This window comes from Penaeus vannamei, chromosome 11, assembly GCF_042767895.1.
Source record: "Penaeus vannamei isolate JL-2024 chromosome 11, ASM4276789v1, whole genome shotgun sequence".
Taxonomy (NCBI): domain Eukaryota; kingdom Metazoa; phylum Arthropoda; class Malacostraca; order Decapoda; family Penaeidae; genus Penaeus; species Penaeus vannamei.
This window is the reverse complement of record NC_091559.1, coordinates 30128077-30135576: the sequence shown is the minus strand read 5'-3', so window position 1 is coordinate 30135576 and position 7500 is coordinate 30128077.

The following is a 7500-nucleotide window of genomic DNA, read 5'->3' as shown; positions in this document are numbered from 1 at the left end:
CAAATTTTTGTGTGCGTAAGAAACGTTTATCCATTTGTTCTTATCGTTAAATCTTCTTTTTTGCAATATGTCATTATCGTATTTTTGTGTGCGTAAGAAACGTTTATCCACTTGTTCTTATTGTTATATCTTCATTTTTGCAATATGTCATTATCGTATTTTTGTGTGCGTAAGAAACGTTTATCCACTTGTTCTTATTGTTATATCTTCCTTTTTGCAATATGTCATTATCGTATTTTTGTGTGCGTAAGAAACGTTTATCCATTTGTTCTTATTGTTATATCTTCCTTTTTGCAATATATCGTATTTTTGTGTGCGTAAGAAACGTTTATCCACTTGTTCTTATCGTTAAATCTTCTTTTTTGCAATGTCATTATCGTATTTTTGTGTGCGTAAGAAACGTTTATCCATTTGTTCTTAACGTTAAATCTTCTTTTTTTGCAATATGTCATTATCGTATTTTTGTGTGCGTAAGAAACGTTTATCCATTTGTTCTTATTGTTATATCTTCATTTTTGCAATATATCGTATTTTTGTGTGCGTAAGAAACGTTTATCCATTTGTTCCTATTGTTATATCTTCATTTTTGCAATATATCGTATTTTTGTGTGCGTAAGAAACGTTTATCCATTTGTTCTTATCGTTAAATCTTCTTTTTTGCAATATGTCATTATCGTATTTTTGTGTGCGTAAGAAACGTTTATCCATTTGTTCTTATCGTTAAATCTTCATTTTTGCAATGTCATTATCGTATTTTTGTGTGCGTAAGAAACGTTTATCCATTTGTTCTTATCGTTAAATCTTCTTTTTTGCAATATGTCATTATCGTATTTTTGTGTGCGTAAGAAACGTTTATCCACTTGTTCTTATTGTTATATCTTCATTTTTGCAATATATCGTATTTTTGTGTGCGTAAGAAACGTTTATCCATTTGTTCTTATCGTTAAATCTTCTTTTTTGCAATATGTCATTATCGTATTTTTGTGTGCGTAAGAAACGTGTCCGTTAAACCTTCTCAGGACGACAATAAGCGACAATTCAGGCTTAATGCGGATCAGAAATTATTTTTCCCTATTTCTCTCCCATCCTAATAAAATTATTTTCCATTCAAAGTTTTCTCTCTGTCTCCAATTCACACAGACAAACACACAAACACACACACACACACACACACACATACGCACACGCAAAAAGGTAACACATACGTACACGCAAAAAGGTAAAACACACACACACACACACGCAAAAGGTAAAACACACACACACACACGCACACGCAAAAGGTAAAACACACACACACACACACGCACAAAAAAGGTAAAACACAGACACACGCACACGCAAAAGGTAAAATACACACACACACACACACACAACACAAAAAAGGTAAAACACACACACACACGCACATAAAAGGTAAAACACACACACACACACACGCACAATAAGGTAAAAAAAACAACACACACAGACACACGTATTAACATAATATAACACGAAGAGCGGAATCTCACACCTCACACTCGCATCTTTTGATCCGTCCTCCGTCCTCTGTCGATTCTGCCGCTCCTCCGTGCCTACTGCCGGGACCCGCGACTGAAGGTGCAGATCAGGTGGAAGGAGTTCCTTCTCGATGACAGTCAGTGCAGCGGAGGAGGAACATCGCTGTCATATGTCGCTTCATCACTGAGAGAGATAGGAGAGGGATAGGGCAAACGGGGAAAGAGTGAGAAGGAGAGAGGGAGCCAGGTGTGAAGGAGGAGTAGGAGGAGTAGGAGGAGGAGGAGGAAGAGGAGGAAGAGGAGGAGGAGTAGGAGGAGGAGGAGTAGGAGTAGGAGGAGTAGGAGGAGGAGGAGTAGGAGAAGGAGGAGCAGTAGGACTAGTAGGATTAGGACTAGGAGAATTAGGAGGAGGAAGAGGAGGAAATTGCAACTGGCATGTTTATTTGGTCTTAGAACAAGTATATATATACAATTCACATAAATACAATTAATAGACCAGGCTCGTCTTAAAAAGGTCCCTTACATTTAGAGACATATCGAATTCATACTTCATTTAGCCGATTAAAGAGTAAGGACAGAAAACATTATACAAAGGTGAAATCATAATTAACAAAGACATTTATGCATTTATACCCATGAGAGAATAGAAACGAAATTACTTTTTGAGCTAAATAACAGAAGTATCATATCATAATTGGTTATTACAATTTACGTAGGCAGAGACTAGAATTCTTAAACCTGCACTTGAATTTTTTTACTGCTGGAATAACTACAATATGATTAGGTGAGCTATTGTAAATTTTGGCTTCGTGGTCTCTAATGTGAGTTTCCGACGGAGAAGAGAGAACAAAAGGTAATCTCAGTTTAGCGTCAATTCATACTGGGTATCTGCCGTGATTAGCAGCAATTCCATATTAAGTAATTCAGACTTTTATGCACAAATATCGCACAGTTAAGCGTGTTTACATCCGCAAGATTCAAAATTTTGTATTTCAGGAAAGCATCATTTGTATAATCTCTCTTTTTCAGTCCTTCAATTGCTCTACCTTGACGTTTTGCACGAGACACAGGGGTTTGAGTGCTTCCTGGCTGGCGGCGCCTCTTATGGTGTTTGGTGTTACAATAAATGATACTTGAATAGATCAAGGAGTAATAAATCAATAGTAATGATTTTTGTTCAAGAGGTACCTTATCGGGCACATAATACCGCATTGTTTAACAACCATACTTAATCGTTTAAGTTGCGGGTGCCAATATAAGTAACTTTGTATTGTTACATATTCTTTTTTATTTCAGAAATCCCAGTAAGCGCTGAATTATGGATGATTAATGGTGGAATAAGTTTGAGTGAATCTGTAGAGTATACAATATAATGAGAAAAAGAAGGGGGCCGAGCACGGAACCTTGGGGCACTTCACGTGAGATCCCGCGCTTATTTGAGGCTTCCTTATTTACATCTAAATATTGATAGCTGTTGAAGAGATAACTTTTTATCCATCTACATCTCATGCCCTAGACTCCGTAGTGTCTAAGCTTAAACAAGATAGGTCAAGAAAAGTGTAAAGTAGTCTCATTCCTATCAAAAGCACACAAAGTCAGTAAAACATTGGAGAACAGTTTCGGTGAATCTCGATTAAAGAAGACCAGAAAAAAATACTTAGGTAATCAATCAGCTGTCGATGTATCAGTAAGGTAAGATAGCAATTGGCCTGTACTTCTCAGTGTCACAAATAAATCCAGCTTTGTGAAGTGGGATAACTCTTGCTATTTTTAAGGGACTAAGGCAAAAAAAACCAAATAAGGGATATATTATATTAGACAAATGTGCCAGTACGAGGGTGAGAATGGGAGATGCGAGTTTCAAAAGTTTGATTAGGAATTTATCATATCCTGATGAACCGTCATGCAGAGACTATGATTTTATTGATTTGGTCGCCAGTTACTTGCTTAAATGGAAATGAGATTACATATTCCCGGGATAAGTAGGTTTCATAAGAGGTACTACTTGACACAATGCCTTTTGAAGGAGGAGACGAAAAGGAAGAGGAGGAGGAGGAGGAGGATGAAGAAGTGGAGGAAGAGGAGGAGAAGAAGCAAAAGATGATGGAGAGGAATAAAAATAAGAATAAGAAAGAAAGAGCCGGATGAGGAGGAGGGGAATAAGGATAAGGAAAGAAGGAAGAAATTAAGAAGAAAAGAAGACTAAGAAGATAAATAAAAAATTAATAGGAATATTGAAGAAAGAAAGAAAGAGTGAGAGAGATATAGATACAGACACAGAGAGAGAGAGACAGAGACAGAGAGAGAGAGAGAGAGAGAGACAGAGAGAAAGGTGGGATTGAGGGAGGTGGACGCACACACACACACACACACACACACACACACAGAGAGAGAGAGAGAGAGAGAGAGAGAGAGAGAGAGAGAGAGAGAGAGAGAGAGAGAGAGAGAGAGAGAGAGAGAGAGAGAGAGAGAGAGAGAGAGAGAGAGAGAGAGAGGGGGAGTGAAAGAGTGAGGGATGATAGAGAGTGAGGGAGCGAGATAGATAGATAGAGAGAGAGAGAGTGAGAGAGAGAGGGAGGAAGCGGCAGAGAAGGAGGGGAAGAGAGAGAGTGAGAGGAAGGGAGAGAAGGAGGGGAAGAGAGAGAGAGAGAGAGAGAGGGAGAGAGACAGACAGACAGAGAGAGAGAGAGAGAGAGCGAGAGAGCGAGAGAAAGAGCGAGAGCCAGAGAGAGAGAGAGAAATATAGAAAAAGAGAAAGAGAAAGAGAAAGAGAGAGAGAAAGAGAAAGAGAAAGAGAGAGAGAGAGAGAGAGTGAAAGTGAGAGAGAGAGAGAGAGAGAGAGAGAGAGAGAGAGAGAGAGAGAGAGAGAGAGAGAGAGAGAGAGAGAGAGAGAGAGAGAGAGAAAGAGAGAGAAAGAGAGAGAGAGAGGGAAAGAGAGGAAGAGAGAGAGAGGGATAGAGAGAGATGGAGAGAGAGAGGGAGAGAGAGAGATGGAGAGAGAGAGGGAGAGAGAGAGAGAGAGAGGGAAGAGAGAGAGAGGAAAGAGAGAGAGAGAAAGAGAGAGACAACCGGCAGATAAACAGAGAGAGACAGAGGGGGGGGGGGGGCAGAGAGAGAGTCCGAATGGACAGAGAGAGAGAAATAGAAAGGAAAAAAGAGAGAAAGAGAGAGAGAGAGAAAAGAGAAATTGAAAGGGAAAAAGAGAGAGAAAGAGGGAGAGAGAGAGAGAGGGAGAGAGATAACATAAAGCGAAGAGATTTGGCTGTCTCATAAAGGAGATCCATGGACCTAGATATACACGGGGAACATATGCGAGGATGATGAGCCATTCATTATTTTTTATGAATGGGGATAATGGTGAAATACGCTCCCCGGATTCAGCTGTGCGTGCGAGAGTATCCTACACCTTTATCACTTGTGTATTTTTTTTTTCTAGGACGAAAGGATCATTCTTAACGTGTTAATGGAAGAAACACACATCCACATCCACACACACTCACATACATACATACATACATACATATATATATATATATATATATATATATATATATATAAATGTATGTATGTATGTATGCATACATGTACATATGTACATGTACATATGTATGTATGTGTTTATGTAATCAGGAATCACTGCGCTGGTAATTTGCGGGACATATTTCCCACTTTGGGCGCCTACCCAAGAAACCCTGAGAGAACACGATAAAAAGTGTTTTCTCCCTCCAAGCAGAGTACGAAAGTCTCTTCTTCGACCTGATTGTAAACTCACTTCTGCACTGAATTCCAAGCAGGTTGTGTGACCTTCCTTCGCGTGGGAAAAATACCTTGGACAAAATCATAACAAATAACATTTTATTATCATTTTTATTTTTTTTCTATTTCTATTAGAAATATCTTGGACAAAATCATAACAAATAACATTTTTATTATTTTTTATTTTTTTTCTATTTCTATTAGAAATATCTTGGACAAAATCATAACAAATAACAATTTTATTATTTGTTTTTCTATTTCTATTAGAAATACCTTGGACAAAATCATAATAAATAACATTTTTTGATATTTTTTTTTAATTTTCCCATTTCTATTTATTTATTTATCTTTTTTTTTTTTTTTTTTTTTTTTTTCTTTTTTTATGAAAGTCCAACTCCCTCTTCCCCTTTAGGCAGTGATGATTATCTGTCGTTGTTCTGGGTACGAGAGAAAAAAAACAGGCACCCACGCATTTAAATGGAACAAAACATTTGCAGATTCCCTGATTCTAAAATTCACGAGCTAGGATCATGGCTGATATATATCATGACTGGGTCGACGTTCTCAACGCCCCCGACCCGACTGCTAGATGCCAACTGTCTTAAAAGTCAGTCTGGAATCAATTGAGAATTGCTTCCCCTTAAAGAGAATAAACACTCACCATCAGGATAAGTCGTGGGTCACCTACAGGCTCAAAGACCTTATCCTGGCAAGAAAAAAATCCTACAAAACAACAAACATTGATGGAACAAAGTACTTCGCCAAAAACGTAGGGCAAAAACTAAGACTGAGTAAGAAAAATTATCATAAACAAATGACTGATAAAATGAGTGGAGCAAACCCCAAAAATCATGGTATAGCAACATTAGGAACATAATTGGTGACAAATGAAGTGAGTTACCATTCCCAAATCAGCGATATTGCCGATTCGTCAGAGGACGCTGCAAACATCAACTATCGCTTTGCTTACATCAACAAGCTCCTCCCATCACTACAAACAACAGTTTTTCCAGCTTACTTGCCATCGCGCTCTTTCCAGGCATTGTAGGCGAATGCGAAGTGTCCAGAACCATTAGTCAAAAAGCATAGCAAATGTAAATATCCTGGCCCTGCTGGCATCCCAATGCCGGAGTTGGTTTCATCGAAAAAAAATGCTAGTCAGCACTAATAAATGCACAGAGATAGAATTTTAGTCAAGAAATTAGGCGACCGTGATAGTACTCTGAAATTAGATAACAAGCTTTTAAAACGCCTCTGAGGTAGAAAGAAAAAGGACCTCAAAGTGCGGAAAAAAGTTTTTCATGGGATCAAAATTAAAATCACACACACACACACACACACACACACACACACACACACACACACACACACACACACACACACACACACACACACACACACACACACACACACATATATATATATATATATATATATATATATATATATATAATTCATTATAAATGACACATGTTACTGAAGAGGTGAAAGCTTTTGCTATGTTGATGTGTAAGAATATTCCAGGCAAAAGAAGAATGGAAATTAGAAGCACAAGAAGAAAGGAAAGAACGATAGTAACTGTAATAACTATTATTACTATTACTTGCACTATTAGGATAACAGATAATCATTATTATTATGAGGATGAATATGTCGATCCTACATCTACTATAATGATAAAGATAGTAATAATAAATATGAGGATAACAATGACAGTTACAATGATGACTGATGATGATATAATGATAAGGATGATAATAATACTGACATAATAAAAAGCCCAATACTGATAGTGATAGAACTAGTACAATTATAACTAATATAATGATATTAATGACGGTGATAAACTTGTAACAATGATGATTAAGGTAATAAAATAGTAATGATAATGATAATGATGGTGATGATTAGGACGATGATAATGATGACAATAACAACAATAATGATATAAGAGTTAACTGCAAGGCGATTTTCAATTCATCGAAGAGAGAAATGGCACATGATGGTAATAATGATTATTGATAAGAATGATGATTTTGATATTTTTTGTGATAAAGCTAATAATGATAGTAAAGATGATAATGGTATTGACGATTTTGATGATAATAGGTTTTATAATCAGGATGACGGCGATGAACATCATACTGGCCATTATATAATTGTTAAATACAATAATTATGAATATAATCAGCAATACTCACCGAGGAAAAATGAAGAGAACGAACGAAACAAAAATGAACAG